Here is a 21,294-nt window from a genome sequence, read left to right on the forward strand (position 1 = left end):
GCACTTTACTAAATCTGGGTTTAAGTGTTATTTTCCCTCTTTTTTTTTTTTTAAAGGCATTTCTTCTTAGATTGGAAGCTGCTGCTGCTGCCACAAGCCATTCTTTCACTCAGCTGCACTTCCCAGGTCTGAAATGCATCCCAGCATCTGTTCACTGAAACCTGAGCAGATGGAAGAGTCCAGGAGGGAGTACTTGTGCCAACATAAGATAGCTTTATCTTTCTGTGGCAAATGTTCTCCAATAGTAATATTCAACCTGAGATAAACCTGTCAGAAAACCTAAAGTAGTTAAGGGAAGGGTCTTATAAAAGTAAACACTATGATCTATGTCTTGTGGGGAAAAGTCAGCAGGTTGATATTAGCTAAATAACAAAGCAGAACTCTGTTTTAAAATGCATTTATGGCAGTATAGAATCATTTCCCTTTAACTATTTTGCAGCTGTCCAGCTGCTAACCTGAAGTTTGCAGGTGCCCTTACAATGGTTCTGAGTAAGATGGAGTAGATTTCCTATATATATTTTCAGGAAAATCCAAATAAAATAGGCAGTTCTCTTGTATATTTACTACAAGGATAGCTCAGTGCAAACAGATGTAAGGACATAGTATATGCTTTAAGATCGAGCGAAAAGACATTCATTATTTTGTGTGCTTTTTTGCTCCTTCTTGCAAAGCAAACCAGTGACTGGAAAACCCCAGAGAAGTATGAATCTTCTCTGCACCAGATACTTGGGTGGTGAATCGTGTCTTCTAACCCACGGTATCTTCTGAAGGCTGCTTTGGGATGAGCTACCCACATACCACTAAAAACGTGGTTCTATGCTTTTTTAATTCATTAAACATTAATCTCTATTGCCTGAGAGCCTGAGCAAAATTCATTAGTCAGGGAGAGAGGGCTGGCTGCTGAGATAAGCAGAATGAGGGACATCAGTTTTGCATGGAGGCTAGAGGAAGAGTAGCTTTAGCTGCATATTAACTACATTTCAGCTGTTCAGATTTCTTGTTTCCTTTGGATAGAGCACAGTATTAGCCTTCATATGAAAACTAATACTGAATCCTGGGAGTGAAAAGATTGATGAGAGGGATCTGTCAAAATGATAAGAGCATTCCCACTTAAAACTCTCTCAAGTGTACTTTTCTTTTAATGGTTATTTTTCCAACTGTGCAAACAGAAAAACAATATTGATTTTACTTCATGCACAATACAGCATAAGAAAACATCAACAAACATCTCCTATAAAGCACAATACCTCCACTTCATAAACAAACCTTCTACAACATCATTCAATTCAGAAATTAATTCTCCTCATTATGTATTCCTTTTGTTTCTTGACTTCTTAACATCTTGATTTTACAGCTTCCACTGATTTATTCGATCCTTGTTGCACAGTGGAATAAGCATACACGCCAACTTCTGATTGACTAAATACTCTTCTGTCTTGCTTGATTGTGGGTTAGTGCTTAAAACATAGTACCCTCTAAAGTTAGAAGTGCTGATCTGAACACCATGTGTTACTCTCTATCCTACAGCACAACGCTTGAGAAACATTTATTCATATTCTCTTATGATCTTCTTGGAAGTATCTGAAATTGTTTTAAATAATATGAATTGATATATTTTAATCAGGAAGAGCCCAGTGACTCATGGGATGTTCTGGGAAATGGAAAAGGAACGTGCTGTTTATATTATCAAAGAACTAAAAAACACCCCAGTCCCATTAACAGGATTTTGTTATTAAGCTAATAACTTATTCGGAGACTTTGCATTCATAGCTGAGCAATTAGACCAGGATTCTGGAAGCTGTGCTCTGGTTCAGCTGTTGTGTTGACTTGCTTTGGGAGTTCAGAAAAGTTAACATTTAGTTATACTTAAAAGAAGATAAAACTGATTGCTGGAAGCACCAGGGTTTCCATATGTCTTGTAAGTATCCAAGAGAAATATAATGAATCTGTATTCCTAATATTCAAATAGACTGGTCATGTTGAGATAATCACAAGTCATTTTCTGCCTGGATTTGTCCAGTAGTCGGCCTTCACTCAGGCTATGATTAAATTTGTCACCTTTTATTCATCTTTATTAAAAAGTGACTGATATGAGTCAATTTAAGACAAGGTGTTTCCCTTACACTGTCTGAATAATGAGAGATTATTCTGTCCACTGAGTGTCATAACCTTCAGCACTCTAAAACAAAGAGTATTTTATTATTTTCTAAATTACACATAGAATTTTTGCTTTTAAACTTCATCCAATAAATTATTGAAGAATCCATATTCTTACAATTCTCACCTAATAGGAAGATACAGTTCCCACACCATCTTCCACCTACCCATCTAGTAGTTCAGTTATCTCTGCAAAGATGAAAATACACCTTTTAAGACCACCCACCTAAAGAAAGATGAAAATAATTCTCCATATGGGATCACATGGAGGAAAAGACTTCAGTGATCTGAATAATTTTGTTCTGACTGCAACACTTAAAGTCATATGAGATGAATTCCACCATGGCTGCTGTGCTTCTAGTCATTGCAGGACAGCACAATTGGCCACTACAGATTTTCCAAAGGCAAATCATGCCAGAAACCTGGCATGATCACCAAAAAATTCCATCATCTGTTGACATGGGGAGAGCAGTGGTTATTGCTCACCTGGACTTCATCAGTGTTTGGCGTTGTCTTCCATAGCCTCCTCCTTGGCAGACTGGCAAGATACAGGCTGGATGGGTGGCTTGTGAGATGGTACTTTCATTGCTGCAGCAGTGAAAGTAACTTGGATCCTGGGCTGCATGCACAGGGGCAGTGCTAACAGAGATAGAGGTGTGATCATTCCATTCAATGTTTTTCAGGACTGGAGTACTGTGTCCAGTTCTTGTGCCTACAGTTCAGAAAAGACATGGATAGACTCCAGAGGGTCCAAAGGTGGGCCGTGAAGATGATCAAGGGGTTGGAGAATCTGCTCTATAAGGAAAAACTGAAGGAGTTACGTCTTTTTCCCCTGAAGAACAGATGGATCAGGGACAGCCTCATCACGGTACTCCAGTACTTAAAAGGACAGCTACAGAGAGGGTGGAGTGTCTCTCTTCACAGGAGCCACAGGGAGAGAATATGGGGCAATGAGTAGAAGTGTCACTTCTCCACATAAGAAGTAATCATTTTACAGTGAGAGCAATTAATCACTAGAACAACCTCCTTAGGGATGTGGTAGAGTATGCATTGCTGGTTGTTTTCAAGATGTGACTATGCAGTGCACTAGAATATCTCATCTAGGCTCCCTTTTCCATGAAAGGTTGGACCAGATGATCTTTTGAGGTCTCTTCCAACCTGGGCTATCCTATAATATGGCTTTGCCTCAATATCTCACAGTGGTGATTTAAAACAGCATCCTGACCTACTGCTAGAATACTGCTGACCTACTGTAGAATAGATGCATACCCAGGTAGGAAGCCATATCTCAACTGATGATCAACAGTAATACACCGTACCTCAACTTTAGCCAAAAAATTGTACAACTAGAGGACAGATCCATAAATCCTTAATGAATTTTGACAGACTATTCTAAAAAAATGCCTGTGGCTGTTTATCTGAATCATTTAATTCAGTGGAAATGAGGATTCAAATGAAACCTCTGAGTATGGATCAACATGTGGCAAAATAAAAGGAGAAAGACCAAATTCCCCCAATCATCCCACAGCTGAACAGGCTCTACAGTGCTGATACTAATAGAAAACAAGGAGAGAGAACTGAGAAACAAATGAAGTAGTTGGAAAAGGGATTTTATTGTCATTTTCCCACCTGATTTTAGTGTAAGCAAGAATCCCATTTGAGTAAGGAGCACCTGAGTGATTCCCAGCAGACACAGGCATGGGCAGACAGGGAACTGAACCTGTGTTTTGTGTTACAGGTGCCTCCTGCAACTTTTACAGTTTGAAGTATCATATTGTCCTACGTCCCTGAGCCTCAAGAGTCCCAAACCTTTTCTTTCTATTTATTTATTTATTTATTTGATTAACAGACAAGTTTTTCCCTTCCATTTAACTAGTGGAATAAGGTCTGTGAAGCTGAATTAATTTGTGTCTGTGGAAGACTCTGAAGCACTGTAGGGAGACCTGTCTTCAGACTGCAAAGTATTTTTGCTGTTCGAATCAAACTCTCAGCGGATGGATATGAAAAAGATGTTAAGTGTGAACACATCTGTAGTTTGTGAATGACACAGATATTTACTGACTGGCAGTGAGCAAGCTCTGGAGTCTGCCTCATCTACACAGCTACAGAAACAGTCACTCAGCACTAATTACAGCTTTTCTGCTCCTTGGCAAGCAGGTGTGCTGTGCCTTTCTTCAGATTCGGGAAAGACGGTGGCAATTTATTGCTTTGGTGCTGACACGGTGATGTGTTGGATTTCACAACGTGATGATTAAGTGGAAATTAAGTGTGTTTGCATCTCCTCCTCCATTTTGTGATTTGAATAAACACAGTTTCCCAGTTTCCCCCATTTTCATGGGTCACATTTTGCTCAAGTCCTAAAGCAAGTTGTTGTAAGGTTTCTTTGGCTTTAGCACACTTTGGTCCAACTTTTTAACACCAGATCAACAACAGCATTGGCTGCAGTACCCATCATCTCCTTCCAGAGCTAGGTCAAGATTTGTGTCTAAGTAATGCCTGGTCTTTCTTCACAAAAAATCCCAAACCTAAGAAAAGATGCTGAAAGAGAAAAATATAACAGAGATTGGTCAACTGTGAGCAAGACCAAACACCTCAACTATGAGCAATGACGCTTTAACCATTTTGGATGTAGAAGGCTTCAGGATATTTATTCCAGAGAACTTTTGCTCATAGAGAGATGGGTATTAAGCATTTAATTACCCTGATCTGCCTGCTAAACCCTGATAATCATTGGGCACTGGGGAATTCAAAGATTACACGGCTGCACTAGAAACTATTCCAGCTTGAACAGCAAGGAGGTGATAAGTATGCAGGAACCTCTGTGTCCACAGCCTCTTATGTTCACAAGGAAAAAGTCTCTTCCTTATTAATCCTCTGGATTTCCAGTGACTCTAATTGTGCTGGTCCCCAAGCCCGTGTTATAGGGGGACTGGAGAGACAACAGCCCATGACATGTTTTCACAGGCTCCATATAGGATAACCAAGAAAAGCAAGTTTATTTTGATTTGGATCAAATTCTTTATGTAGAGGGGTTTTATATACATATAAATAAACAGTTATACTTATATACATAAAAGTAGATGGCACTTTTAGGATTATATGAGTGAAAAATGAGTAAACACTCCCACCTTTACTTACAGGAGAAAGTTGCTCTCTCTAACGAAACCTGTGTTACTTATTAGGGGGCTCTCTGTGGCTGGACATTTTCCTGAAGCACGATAGGGTGGCAAATGTAAGATTAGTGTTCACAGATTTTGTAAGTGGGTTGGAAATTGCCTCTGAACTAATGACTCATTTTTTCTAGCTGCAGAACACAGACAGGAACAGCAGGTGTTTGGTTTTTTGTTTCTTTTCCTTCTGCTGCTGTATCATTTAGGAAGAAATGTGTGCTGAAAGAATGAGAAAATAATGAAAAGATAAATTCCTCGGACATGACATAACTAACTTGTGATAAACAGATGAAGAGCAACGGAAACATCAAAACTTTCAGAGCAAACAAACTTTACAGGGCAGTTAATAAGATAAAAACCTTTTCTTTCACACTCTAACTGCAGTAAATATCATCACCCACCACTCTCCCAAAATTATTCTGTTGTTCACCTTAAAACTGAGAAAGAATGACAGAAATCCTAGATGAGAAAGGGGATAAAGGCAAAGCACGAAAGATTAAATGACTCATGCAAGATGTCATGTGCAGCAGGGAAACTGTGACATAATCACCCATCACAGAAACATGTTGGAACGATTCTCGTGGTTGAAGTGCTGCAATGGATGGCTGCAGGCTCTTCAGAAGGAATAGTCAAGGAAAAAGAGATGGTGGGGTTGTGTTGTGAGTCAGGGAGTGAATTAACTGCCTTGAACTAAATGCTGTGAGTGAGAAGGCTGAATGTTTGTGTGTGAAGATCGGAGGGAAGGCCAGCCAAACAGATACCCTGGTAGGAGTCTGTTATAGACCACCCAGCCAGGATGAAGCTAGAAATGAGGTGTTCTTCAAACAGCTGGGAGAAGTTTCATGATTCCTTGCCTTTGTTCTTGTGGGGGATTTCAACCTAACAGATGTTTCTAGAAGTACAACACAGCAGAGCAGAAACAATACAGGAGGATCTTGAAGGGTGTGGAAGATAACATCTTCTGGCTGTTAATGAACCAACTAGAGGAGATACCTGGCTAGATTTGCTGTTCGCAAACAGAGAAGGTCTGGTGGGTGATGTGATGGTTGGAGGCTGCCTTGGGTAAAGAGATCAGGAAATGACTGAATTTTAAGTCCTTGGATAAATCAGGCAAAAGGCCAGCAAAACCTCCCCTTTAGACTTCAGGAGGTCTGACTTTGGCCTATTTAGGATGCTGGTTGGCAGAATTCCTTGTGAAACAATACTGAAGGACAAAGGGGTCCAGAAAGGCTGAACACTCATCAAGGATTAAATCCTTAAGGAGCAGGAGCAGGCAGTCCCTATATGCTGAAAATCAAATCAATGGGGAAGAGGCCAGCCCGGCTGAACAAGGAGGTAGTGCTAGAATTCAGGAAAAGAAAAGAGAATTTATCACCTATGGAAGAAGGGACAGTTACCCCATGAAAAGTACAAGGATGTTGTTAGGTTATGTAGAGAGAATGTTGGAAAGACAAAGGCACAGATGGAACTAAATCTGGTCACTGCTATAAAAGATAATAAAGAGTATTCTTACAAATACATTAGCAATAAAAGGAGGGCCAAGGAGAACCTCCATCCTCTACTGGATACTAGGGGAAGCCAACTGACTGAGAATGAAGAAAAGGCTGAGGTATTTAATGCTGCCTTTGCAAGCTTCCCAGGAAAGTAGTGGAGTCACCATCCCTGGATGTGTTCAAAAACCGTGTTCATGAGGCCATCAGTGATATGGTTTAGTGGTGGTCTTGGCAGTCCTGAGGTAATGGTTGGACTTAATGATCTTTTCCAACCTAGCTGATTCTGTGATTCTATGATTCTAAGATCACTCAGGAAATCTGGCAGAAATCTGGCTGCAGTTTTCCCAAGTTCTATCCTGTTCACATCAGTGCGGAAATGTTACGCATCCAAGCAGGGTACTACACAGGCCTGTCTGGAAATGTCCTGGAAAATTAACTTTTGTTAGAAAATTACCATTCTTTGCCACTTTTCTTAAAAGTAGAAAGCTTTTGCTGAAACTTTGGCTGAAATAGATTTTAACATGGAAACTCTAGTCAAGGAACAGAGCATGAAACAGCAGACAGCAAGCATCCCAGACTCTCACAGTGCCTGAAGTTACAGAAAAATCAGACCAAATCCCTAATTAAATTAATCTTCTCCTACTTATGAGGGATGAGGCAACTGTAAGAGAAGAGCCTGAAGGGTAAGATATTAGGTATGAGTGCAGATTTTCATATCGCAGGTTCTTGCCCTTAGCCACCAGCTAGAGACTGTCCTGAAGGATTTTCTTATGGCTTTGGTTTAACATTGTTCCTTACATAGGAAAAAATATTGTCATTCTGAAATAGCATAGAACTTTCTAGTGACTACTCAGCCCTCAGCATCTGGTGCCTGTGTGTCTTCACTGCTCCTGCAGACAGCTCGGAAGAGCTGAACGCTTGGATAAATTCCCCTTCCCATTAAATGTGCTTCTGGGTCACAGTGGTTCATAGAGTTTCCAATCTCTAGATGGTAATTTCCTTTCCAAGATGGAAACACTTTATTGCTTACTTCGACAGATGTGTTGTTTGTTGCTATTGTGGTTGCTGTTACCTTTTGTTTCTGAGCTGCAATGCCAAAGTTCCAACCTCATTTCTCTCATGCATTTTCCGCATCATTAACTGTTTACATTTCCTGTGCTTGGACGGCTGTTACTTCTCACTATCAATTCCCTCCAACGTGGCTCTGTTAAAATGCAGGAACTGTTATACAACCAGAATAGGAAAAAGACCAGATGGCACCAGTAACTGCTAATATGCCCCCATGTTTATGCTCCAGCATGTGTCTGATAGATAGGGTAAGTGATAGCCACTAGTATTCTGTTTGTGTCATCTTTCGCTGAGTTTGTTTTTTAATCAACCATATGCTCCCAAGGGAACCTTGAAAGTATGAGGACATTTCACATGATTCCCCAAAATATATCTGCAATGAACCTTAGAAACTGAAAGATTTTCAGAACATAAACCCTTTTTCTATGTAAAGGGGAAATATGTCCCATGAAAGGAAACCATTCTTTGGTTTCTGAAGAAACTGAAACTAGTTCCTCTCCTGAGTTTCTGTTCCTGCTTCTTCCCCAACTGCTTTAATAATGAAGAGCCATCAGATTACATGTCTATTGGTCTTTAAGATGCGGTCTTTAAAGCTGTGTTTATAGTGTGTATTTTTTTAAATCCAAACACCAGAATTATCAATATGTCCAAACAATAGTTGGAGTCACTTTCAGTCTTCAATCTCCTTTGTCACCTAAGACACCTCTTAGGTGTTATGAAAGCAGTGCAGGATGCTGACTGTCACACACCAGCTCTCTGTGCAGTCAATGAAGAGAAACAGTCACATCCCTGAAATCTGGGATCCATAGTAAATAACTAAATATTCCATCCTAGTCCTGCCTTTCCACCATTCATGCAGTCAGCTTCCATCTGGCAGTCTTACATAGCAGATTGCTTGATTTGCCCCACGGTCTCGCCACTGTATTCGATGTACTCTCCTCGCACATGGACTCAAAGCAGAGAGGTGACAGTCATGGTAGAGGGATCATTTCTGCACTTTGTGACTACAGGTCATTCTTTGAGGGATGGGACATCTTGTCATGGCAGAGAGGAAGGCAAGTTTATCCAGGTTTTATTGATATTAGTTTGATCCCTGCAAAAGAGCTAGAGCAGGCTGGATCTAGTGGGTTTTATTGGGACCTAACAGTATGTGTTATTAATATTCCTTTGTGGCCTTTAGGGCAGGGCTTTATACCCTAGCTTCCCAAAACTTCCCTAACTAAATTTAGTACCCAGCAATATAACCATTGACATCTGAGCAAGTTTCTTGTGTTCCTGTTATGGTTAATCAAAAACAAGTCCACGGAGCCAATGAAGCATAGGGTGAGTCATTTAACCAAATGTAGCTATTTACTTTAGGATGACATGAATAACACCCTATGCTTCACTGATGATCTAGAAACCCAATGGCAACTTATAAAGATGCTGATACCACCTTTATTGTCTCATATGGTAGCATAATTAGTGTGCTTTGACTCTCACCTTAGTTTCTTGACTTGTGAAAGAGAGGCCGTACAACCAGCCACCCAGTTTGTGAGAGATGAAGATAATGAGCTCATGGCTGTAGACTGCTAACGAAATATTAAATCCAACAAGCAGTGCTTTAATGATACACTGTTAACCCACGTTGATGTAGAAATACTGTTTACTTACAGACGGCAAGAGAGCCATAAACTCTGATTATGCTAGCAGCACTTCAGGTTCTCCGCATAGCTTTCAGCATTAGGCATTAGGGCAGGGATGTTGGAAAACTTGCCTAGAGTAAAGCAGAAGTTAGCTGCTGAGCTGGGATGGTGATTATTTTTTTTTTGCATACAGCTCCTGTGACAATTGCTAGCTGTCAGCTATAATGTAACTGCCTTCAGCAAACTGCCATTCCCTCATTTACTCCTGAGAGAATACAGCTGATTTTTATATCTCATTTCCTGTGTTGGATACTCAATGTCGAAGAAAAGCCTTTGAATCTTTGAGGATGAAAAGAGCTAGATAAATATTATTAATTATCATCACAAGTCAGGTAATTTGTTCCAAATTTTCTGCCATGTTCATGTACCTAATGAGTCAGGGTGTTTCATAACTCATCAGTCTCAGCTGATGTTTTATGGCTTTTCTGTTTCAGAAGGAATAATAGATTATGGTTCTTAAAAGCATGTCTCTAGAGAATTATTGTCATCATCTATATATTATACAAATATCTCAAAAAAAAATCTTTGCTATAGTATTTCATCAAGGCAGCCACGTATGAGAAGTCAGTGTCTGCAGTAACAATAGAAATGGGTGGCATCAAGCCACTACAATTGTTCATTTTTTCTCCCTGACAAAATGTTCAACAGCAGATAAATTGCTGTGTCCTTAAAGATGCAGCAGGATATTGTAGGCATGAGATAATCTCTGAGGTGATAAAGTCAAATGATAAAACTTTTAATTATAGCTATGTATATAAAAGATGACTGGACAATATAATCCTTTTAGGGGAGCAACACCACCCACATAGATTTAATCTATTCTGTAACAGCCTGATTTGCCCTTCTCCGCCCCAAAGTAATCATGAAAATTACAGTCAGAAAGCCTAAACTTCACAATCACATACAGCTGTCATGGAACAAAGCAAGGCAATCAGGATAGATTGGAGTCAAACACAGATAGATTGGAGTCACACAACAGGAGTCAAAAAAAGACAACACAAAAAAAAGGAAAAAATGACAAAAGGACAAAAGGAAATCTAGCTATTTCTTATCTAGAAAGAGAAACTAATAACAAAAGAATAAGAAAGTTAAATTACTCTTCAGTCTTCAAATACTACTTAAGTGAAATTGGAGTATTACCTCTATTCTTTTTAAAAGAATAACTGTACAGGTTAGAAAAAGAAAGAACAGGTTAAGGAATATTTCAGTAAATTAGGTGTATTCCACATAACAATACATTCAGCACCCAGTAACAAGCGATGTCTCTAAAGGGTCTGTGTTGGGACCAATACTACTTAGTATCTTCATCAATGATACGGACAGTGGGATTGGGTGCACCTCCAGCAAGATTACAAACCACTGAGCTGAGTTCTATTGTTCATTCATCAAAGGGAAGGGATTCTACCCAGAGGGACCCTGACAGGCTTGAGGAGTGGGACCAGGTGAACCTCATGAGGTGCAAGGTACTGCACACGGGTCAGCGCAATCCCAAATGTGGATAGAGGCTGTGAGGATTGGAAGGAGGCTCAGGGAGGATTGGAACTCGATGATCTTTGAAGGTCCCTTCAACCCAAACTGTCCTAGGATTCTATGATTCTAATGTTGATTCCTGCTACAAAAAGCAAATTAATTTTGAAATTAACTTCCATGCCTATGTAAAACATCAATCATCATTATTCCACTGTAATTAGTGGTACAGGAGCCTGAGCTAGAACTCAGTGACCACCTCTGGGCACCACACATTAGAAATGTTTCTGGAAATCTGAGGGTGAATAAGGTTAGTAAGCAATGTGGGAAGCATGACCTATGACAGAGTCAGAAAGAAGTGAGATTAGGGGAACATGTATGACAACAGTGTTCAGATATACAAAAAACCTTGTATTTTGTGTTCTTAGTGAAAAAACAAGAGGAAAACAGTAATAATTTGTAACAAACATTACTTCAGCTACTGAATGCCATATATAAGTATAGTGACACTGAGTGACAAAGTGTGCTGCAGACTCTTGTTCAGTGTATGGCTCTACAAATAGATCAGACAAGGTCAATATATCTAAACAAGGAGGTTGCCTTAAAAATTATTCAAGGACCCAGACACTTACTGGTGTGTTCCCCAAACATATCCTCACTGTTTTGTATGGAAAAAGAGGAGAAGGGCTAACAGATGGGCTGTGCTCATGAGAACCTACAACCGAATCCTATGCAGCTTCTCTGAGTTACACAAATGGACCATTTTCAAAGCTCTCTTACTGCCCTGTTCATAGGGAAGCAGAATGCTTAGAAGGTTGGGCTGAAATACCAGCTGAAGAAGTTTGCTCATTCAGACATTTTGGTGAAGGGAGTTTCTCACAGACATAAGTGTAAATTTGACACCCAGATGACATTAATTGCCAGTGGAACTCGCTGATTTGTCATGGAAATATATTTATCTTGTTTTACTTAAAGGCCATTGGAGAATAATATCTCAGCCCCCCCAGGTTACCCTCCAGGCATTCTGCTCCACCACTGAGCTTGTATCTTCCTCCTTGCATTTCTTCAGACGCTTCTGCAAGCTGCCACCCATTAATAAGTTCCCCTATTTAGTGCAGCATCCTCCTCACCAGAGCCCATTCCTGCACACTTCGTCCCTGGTCCATCTTTCTTTCAGGCCACTTTACTGCCTTTAAGCCCAAACAAGAATAAAACGCAGTTATCCTTCTCTTGCTGTCTTCCAGCCTCCAGAAAGCAGGGATGCAGAAGTGGCTAATTGTATATGGCATCTTCCTGGACTTGAATGGCATTGAGGAAAAGCAAGTGTGATTCAGCTAAGGGCTGTTTGGGTACGTTAGCAGTTATGAAAGCCCCACTTGGACAGCACAGGAGTGTGAAATGACACCTCCTCAGGGAAAATGTGCGGCCCTTAAGGTTGTTTATTTAGCTACATGTTCATTAAGTGCAGTGTGGCCCAGAAGTTATTTCAAGCTTTCAAGGCTCTGATCAGAACAAGGTCAAATTCTACATTTGCTTCCATGTTAAAGGGATTCATTAAGCTTGTAATATTCATGATGAGGTTTAACACTGTTGCTTCATTTTGGGTTGCTTCTTCTGTAACACAGTACTTTGGATTGTATTTTATGTGAGGTAGATGCATTGGGACAAGACAGCTGTGGATCTGGCTACTTGGACAGAAGAACACATGGGATCAAATCAGTAGCTGTTAGATCAGCATGAGCTTCCCTGGAACAGTGCTTCCTCTTGCAGGGTATTGTTACATGAAGACCTTATGAGGAGCAGAGCATCTTTAAAGAGTACTTCCACATCGCCTAATCATACACCCTGCATTAGCACACACTAACATAATCCCCTCTCTTGGTCAGACATGCACAAGCATAAAGTAAATAAATACTCTGATCTGAGCAAACTATTCATCTTGGGACCAAAACCCCTCATGAGGAGCTCAGCAGGATGACTCCAAACTAGTTCAGACACTAGGGGTAAAACCCTGGCTTAAATAAAAACAAGGATAAAAATTAACAATATAATCTGTCGAAGTAAACTTTCTGTGTATTTCAGTAGGCTATGACTAAATTGAGAAAACAAGCCTTATTAGGTAGATAATAAAAACAAGTGATGAATAGGAAGACAGTCTATCAGTTGTAACCAGGTAATTAGCACAGAGCAGCTACAGATACTAATGACTGCTGGGCATAGCTGTCCAAAGCTCTTCCATGAAATTATATGGAAGGGACAAGGCAGAAGTTAAAGTGTTCTGAGGCAGGAAACAAAAGGGAGCTGCTTTCTGTGGAAAAAAGGAAAACGCCTTGTTGGCTTCAATTTTCCACAGACAAAGCAGCCTTTGAGTATAGACTGAGTGATTAAACCTTCAGATAATGGCCTGCTCTCTTCATACATGCCATTTTATCTTCTGCCTGCTGCTTCCATGACCTGGATCTGTTTGTTAGGAAACATCTTTTGCCATACCAATATGGTCCAAACATAGATTATGGGCATGAGTTCTGTGCACCAAGCCTTGTCAGAGGCTTCCACAGTCTCCTGGCAATAAACTCTGCCAGTCATATTTCCCCTGCTCATCTCTAGTTACTTGTCTCCTGATGCCAGTGATCAACTAACTGAAGTCCACTTTTATCAATCACTGTGATGTGACAGATGGCAGAGGGCACTGCTGTCAGCCCTGGGTCAGCAGTGAGCAATGTACAGTTAATGTGATGGAGCTGGGCACACAGTGAACAGGGTACACAGAGCGCTTACCATCTCACAGAAACCCAGAGTTCATCAGACACCATTCATCTTGTCCAGGCTAGCTATGGAGACTATGTTGATGTCCAGGCAATAACGCAGCCAAAGACACACAGGAAAAACTGAAAATAAGCAATTCCTTCACTAGGAAGGCAGGCTGATTTTGCATTTTGCAGTTTGTACATCTGAACAAAACAATGTAATCATTCTACTTCAATTCTGGGAGAAGAACAACCCAAGAACCTTATGTTTCTACTAAACCTACCCCTACTGATTACCTGCCACTCCCATTCACTCCTGTTTTCTCATCTCTGCCCTCACCTGTATTACTGGAAACATTCTCATCTGAGGCCTTCTCTTCAGTTACCATGAGAGTACTGAGTCCTCTACAGCTATATTTTTCTAAGACTGAGCATTAATTTAACACATGAATCTCACTATTCCCATGAATTCTCAAGGGAGTTTAAAATTTGAAGGTTTATGGTAAAAAGAAATATACATATATATATATATTCAGAGAGAAAGAGAGAGAAAGAAAACAACATATCCACAGTTCTCATGGCCCAGAGCTGAAAAAATGATTGCTCCTGGGATATCGTTCCACTGAGGAGGCTGAGAATTAGGAAAAAGCCAAGGGATCACAAGCAATTGTGTTACAGCAATTTAATGAGCTCCCAGACACATGCCATATCACAGTAACTTTTGATATTTATTTTCATACACTCTCTCAATTCATTCTCTAGAATCAATACTTGTTAAGTAGTTAGACCACTCACAGATCACTGTTAATAACCTGAGGTTGTTTATTTACTATCAGGACTGTCTTCACTTAACGTGGATGTATGAAAACCAATGGCAAAACATTGCTAGATGATTTGTGTTGTTCCTTTGTTTTGCATTGAGACATTTGTGAATAACTGAACCAATTATAAGTAAATATCCCATATGAGCCTGAAATTAACTCATTTCACCTGTGCTTATGCAAGTTTCGTTCTCCTTTCTGCAAATATGCAAGAAATCGCTTTTGACTGTCTCTGGAAAGTGAATTTAGAGGTGCAGTTTGTACGTGACTGTCTTTGTCTCGGCAATGATTGTGCACGTTTGGGAGCAGCTTGAGAAAGAGATGTGAGTTACCTGAGGCAGCAGCACAGCTCAGACTTTGAATAAACCAAATTAGTCTGTGAAGAGAAATACTGGTAAAAATAGTCATTACGTTCTTATAGCAAGTGAAGTTGAGAAAGTGAGAAACTGCTTTTCAATATTCTAAAAACAGAAGAATTGGCTAAATCAACATATTCATGTGCTCTTCAGATCTAATTTCTGCCCTCTTTGCATGTGTTTTATATACAGGAGGGTTTAATGACTACGAATAAATAATAGACTCTTGAGGGAATGATTGCATGGTTTTAGATTCCACTTTATTGAGGGCATAAAGAGGTGGCAGACTAAACTTTACAGACTGTTGTTACTCAACTCTGTTTGGGACAACACTTTAGTGACATTTTCCTGTGCACTGGTATCAAAAGCAGAGATGTTTGCTTTGAGATAAGAACTCTATAAAGTGCAGTGGCATTTCAGAGGGGCGCAAGTCAGATCACATCCAATATTACACTTCCTTGGTCTCAGGACAGAGAGCCACTATGGTTTGACAAGGGCTACGCAGGAGTTACACATGAGCCGTTTCACTATGTCACCTTTTCTGCTCAATTCACCTGTTTTCACCAAGTTACATGTCCTGGCAGTTCCTTTGAAGCTCATTTGCGCTGCCAAATACCAACTTCCCTAGATAGCAGTTTGTCCATGCAAGCTAAGCAAAAAAAAAAAAAAGAAAAAAGAAAGACAAAAAGTAATTCTAGAAGTACATAATTTATCAGGGATCATCATTACAATTACACTGTGAAATTACTGACCTACATAATTTATACTCAGAAATGTAAGTGATATTGTAGTCAACCTATCTCCTAATAGATCTCAGCATGGGGCTTGGCATGGTTTTAACTCATGCATTAGTATGTGTCAGATTCAGACAGCCATCTGAAATTACTAGCTGTTATTAATATAATTAATTATCCACTATTAGGTGCAGCCATATTTGGTAGGACCCTTTCAGAGAGTGAGATAATTAGATATATTAGCTGAAAAACATCCAGACAGTTTATATCTAAAATGATTAGGAGGTAATAAGACACATTTTCGGCTTTCACAAATAATTCTTTATATGAGGTTCTGGAATAACAGTGAAGTTTGGAAGAAATAAATCAGGGCAATGTAAAAGCTGTTGATAATTACACTACAAATAGAACTTGGAAAAATGTTCTGGCAAAGACTTTGTCATCACTGAGCAATACAGCTGTGAGGACTGACCCTATTCATAAACTCAGGGGAGTGTTCGCTCAAAGGAAAAGGTGATCCTTTGTTGGAGATGACACAACATTACACACTGATGTTTTTATTCCTTAAAATGGCTTTTTGTTTCAAAAGTGAATTAGTAACTTGAGAAAGCTAACTAAATCCAAATCAATATACGTTTTCTTTGTGATCACTCTCTTCTCTTTGTAAGACAAAAAAGGAACAAGTAAATAAAATACTGTCAAATCCAAAATAATATATTTTTAATTTATTTTCTTAACAAAAAAAAACCCTAATCTTAAACTATTTCCTCCCCCACTTTTTATTGAAATATTTGTATGAGGAACAACAAAAATTCTTTGATCTGCTTTAGGCACAATCCCAATAGAAATCTTTAACATTTTGACATATGTAAGCTGCGTTTTATATTCCAATAAGAAGCATTTCAGACAGAACAATGATTTCTCTATGCAATTATAAATTTCACCAGTCTCTGCTGTTTTGAAAGGCACATTGTAAGCCATCTGTGAAAAAGAGGAGGCGCGATATGAAGGAATTATTAGATAAACACAAGCAAGGGATGCACAAAGGTTATGGTGTCCTTCTGAGCAATGCAGTAATGACAATACATTTAGACTAATAATTATATGATGACAGAATTAGGTCAAAACACACAATTTTTATAGTCACATTCATGCCATGAAATGATGAAGCAATACCTCACTTAGTGCTGTCCCAGCTGACATTCTACACTATACAGTACCGAAGGGTAAGGTGCTGGCTCAAGCCTGAAACCTATTTACAACATCCTTGTGCCTACTGACAGCTCCAATGTCTTTTAGCTGGTGGGCATCTCAACAAAATAATGCAGTAGACATCAGTCTGTGTGCATGTGTATAACACAATGTAGACTAAAGAGAATGGTATCATATAAAGCAAGAATATTTAAGGTTATCCTTTGCCAAGATGCAGCCAACCAGACAAGAATATTCATTTCTTATAGATTGGAAAGCTAATATTAGGGAAATGACCTATACAGGACCTTCAAACTTCCTCCTACAAACCTCTTTTTTGCCTAGCCCATTTCCAAGCATATTGGGATAGCAGGCAAAATCTCCTCTGAGCATTATTGTGCTGGTACACATACACACAAGAACTCTGCAACATGTTAAAGCTTTCATTAAGGATATGCTAATGTGCATTTGTCACATATTGTAAGAGGTTCTTGCATGCCTTCACTTGGGGATTTTGCTGACTCTGTTCATGCTCACAGAAGATGGGAATGTAGTGATAGAATGAGCTCAAGAAAGAGTGTGTAGGATGAAGGTGCAAAGTTCTTTACAAGGTACAGGACCTTCTATTCTGAGCTTGTATTATCCTGACAATGAATAGCATCTACTGTTGCTATTCTGTACAAAAGTGTTCTGCTAAACCTTTATTACGTTTTGCCACTACTCTTTGCCATGGTTAAGGCAGAAAACAAGGAATGATTTTTTGAGGTTTATAAAGTTCTGGTGGGGATGAGCCCTGTTATCACTGAGGTAAGATCCACCCCTGGATGTGACAACATGCTGAAGCTAATAATTCTGACTTTTGGTGGCTTGCATTGTACTAAGGACATTACCTCATTGCACGATTGGGATCATCACTCAAAGTATGACAGCCTTCTGCTCAAGTTAGACCAGGATATTTGAGGTCAGATTACAGAATCATAGAATCATAAAATCATTTAGGTTGGAAAAGACATTTAGCATCATCGAGTCCTATCATTAACCCAGCACTGCCAAGTTCACCACTAAACCATGTCCTTGTGCACCACATCTACATGTCTTTCAAACACCTCCAGGGGTGGTGACTGCACCACTTCCCCAGGAAGCCTGTTCCAGTGCTTGACAGCCCTTTTGGGGATAAAATTTCTCCTAACCTCCAATCTAAACCTCCCCTGGTGCAGCTTGAGGCCATTTCCTCTTGTCCTATCGTTTGTTACTTGGGAGAAGAGACTGACCCCCACCTCCTACAACCTCCTTTTAGGTAGTTGTAGAGAACAGTAAGGTCTCCCCAGAGCCTCCTTTTCTCCAGGTGAATCCCCCCCCAGGTCCCTCAGTCACTCCTCATCAGATCTGTGCTTCAGGCCCTCCACTGGCTTTGCCGTCCTTCTCTGAACACACTCCAGTACGTTGATGTCTTTCCTGGACAGAGGAACCCAAACTGAACACATATTTGAGGTGGAGGCTCACCAATGCCAAGTACAAGCACTGATCTAGTGCTGCTGGCCACACTATTTCTGTTTATCGAGCGGAGTAACTTGTCTCCAGAAAGATGCAGCAAGAGGATACAAAGGAAAGAGCATGAGAAAAAAGCAGTGATTCCTCTCCAGGGCATTCTGCCAGCCTTCAAATCCTTTGACTTACAGAATTCTTGGTGAGCTGTATGGTAGATCTGGACTCAGTGAAGTTGGCCAGTCCCTGGATGTAAACTTTTAGCATCCACAGCATCTTATGGATGGGGACCTGCCTGTTCCTTTGGGCTCCCTCACCAAAGGGCTTGCTGTCACAACAGCAGTCAGAATTCTTTCCCATTGCCATCTAGAAGCTCAGACTTCAAATTAGCTGCAACTCTAAAGAAAGGAAAACAAATTCCAGATAACTAATAACCTATCTTTTGAAAACCAGAGTGCCCAGCATTTTTTTTTTCAGTCTCTGTCTACATGCAATTTACATTCATCACCAGTTCACCCGCACACCTCTTCTGACGTTTTCTTTCTCAAGGACAATAGGCCTGTTTCCTAAAGCAGGCTTCCAAAACCTATTAAGTCATTTGTCCTTCTGCCTACCCTCACCAGCAGCAGGTTCGTTCATGCTTCACCAGAAAGGAGCAACTTTGTCTTTCCTGCAGTCCCACACTGACCAGAATTGGAGAGGAAGGGTCAAAGCAGAACTGGTTCAGCCAAAATTGGAGCCACAATTACCAGTGGGACGGGTTAGCTGCTCCTAGCAGTCTCCTTAATGCAGGCAGCTGTCTCATCTTTTGATGCTTGCAGCCTGACCCATTTTTTCTTTCCAGAACATCTAAGACCTCCATCACTGATTAAATGCCAGAGAAAGCATGATTTTAGAGATGTTTTTTCCACCATTTTCTGGTTCTAAATTTGTAGCATGATAAATATTTAAGCGTGAATGATTTTTTTCTTCCTTTGGTAAGAAGCAAACTGCAAACTTCCTGTGAATGAGAAACAATGTAGTGATTAAAAATAATTATAATGGATGACTCATGAGTCTATAGCGGGCTTTGCATCAGCAAATAAAATTGGTCAGGATAGACAGAAAAAAGTGCATTGAAGTTTAACTACCAAATGGATCTTCCAAGTCCTCATTACTGATCCCTTTCCAAATGAAGTCTTCTCATCCTAAATATCCCAGATACATTTTGCATTTGTAATTTTTTCTAATTAAAAAGTGAAAGAAGAAAACTGGAATGAGCACTGAACGTGACACCTCTCCTGAACAAAGGGCTCTCCAAAATGCAAACAATTACAGAGGTCTTCTAAGCGATGTACTCACACAGAGGAAATAAAACAGTGAAGCAGGAATTACTGCGCCAAGTGAAGACCCTGCCAGCTTTCACTTATTTACTGTTTCTCCCTTACAGCCTTCTGTCAAAACTCTTGTAATCTATCAGCTCTTTTAGGCTAGGGGCTCTTTTTCCAATAGGATCCTAAACTTTGCCAGCTTAGACCAAAATGGCCCATTAACATGTTAAGCTATTGCCTGTGTTCTTCTGCTAAGAGTTGCCTTTGCTGACTATTTGAGATGAATGTTGAGAAGGGAAGTGAAAATTGAGGGGGGAGCGACGGGGGGGGAGAATGAAATAGAATAGAAATAAAGGTTGTCTATAATACTGGATTATTATCTATCGGGTTTTTTAACTATGTGTTCTCTCATTCTATAATATTTGAGAACAGGAAGGCCGAAAGGACTCCTCTTGAAACAAACTTTTCCTTCAGAGTCTTTCCTGGCTATGTTCCTTTTCTTGCCTACTTTTCTGTTCTCCAATATAAAATTATTTGCATCCTACTCAGCCCAGACAAGAGGGGACCTCTCGTCTCTAACAAGTCACTGAGAAGAAGGTCAAAGAACTGGTAGGAAACACAAACATAAGTTAAATGATTTGCTAAGGATTGTGTCAAAAATAGATTCAGGAATCTGAAATAAGGACCAAATCTTGAACTTCCTCTGCTGGGGAACTGATTTGATATGATACCTAACGCGTCATATTCCTCTTTCAAGGACTGTTTATGCACTTAGGTGTTGGCTTTCTCTCCACCACCACTACTGTACCGCCTACTGATCAAAGCATTTGCTCAGGGTCTGAATCCCTGAGGGTTGCCTGCTAGAAACTTCCCAATTACTCAAGCTTTTCTTAGGAGTTGAAATTGAAATGAGTACTCATCTCACCTCTGTACTGAACACAGAGTGTACTGAACACCATCTGTGTTTTCCTAGAAGTACACTTTGGAATCTTACTTATTGAGAATTCTTCTACCAGTGGGTTGGTAGGGTAGGAGGAGATTACCTGTGAGATGGCAATAACACATTTCTCCTGAAGACCCATGGCAGCCATCCCAATTCTTACTTGCTACAGCAGGGATATCTTGGCTCTGTGCCTTGAAAACTGTTTTTCACCTAATAAGTAAGGATACCCCAAGGATCTCTGCATGAATACACCTCCTATTATAAATACATGCATAGCATTGCCTGAATTCAGCCTGGAGACACCCTTCCCTGTCTCTGTCATACCTTAATGTTGCTCTTACGGTTGACAATGAGAACCTCCTAGGCAGATGTCTAAGGATTTCTCCCTGCTTCTGGGCTTTATCTGTAGGTAATAAAACCAAGCTCTACAGGAGGGAATTATAAGATCGCTATTGGCAAACTGCTTGGTACCTGTAGCACCTCTGAAGTTCCCAGATGTGGCAGAAAAAATTAGGCCTGGAAGGTGGAAGGATGGAGCCAGACTCAGACTTGGGAGTTCAGCAGAACTTGCAGGGTCGAGCCAGATGGGCCCCAGGAGATGTGACTGGGAGATTTATAGCTAGGATAGTTGCTGGCTCTGGGCATCAGGCCAACATCATTATCTTAG

This window comes from Neopsephotus bourkii, unplaced genomic scaffold (assembly GCF_033783945.1).
Source record: "Neopsephotus bourkii isolate Nb327-2 ecotype Australia unplaced genomic scaffold, CSIRO-AGI_Nbou_v1 NB_1637, whole genome shotgun sequence".
NCBI classification, from domain to species: domain Eukaryota; kingdom Metazoa; phylum Chordata; class Aves; order Psittaciformes; family Psittacidae; genus Neopsephotus; species Neopsephotus bourkii.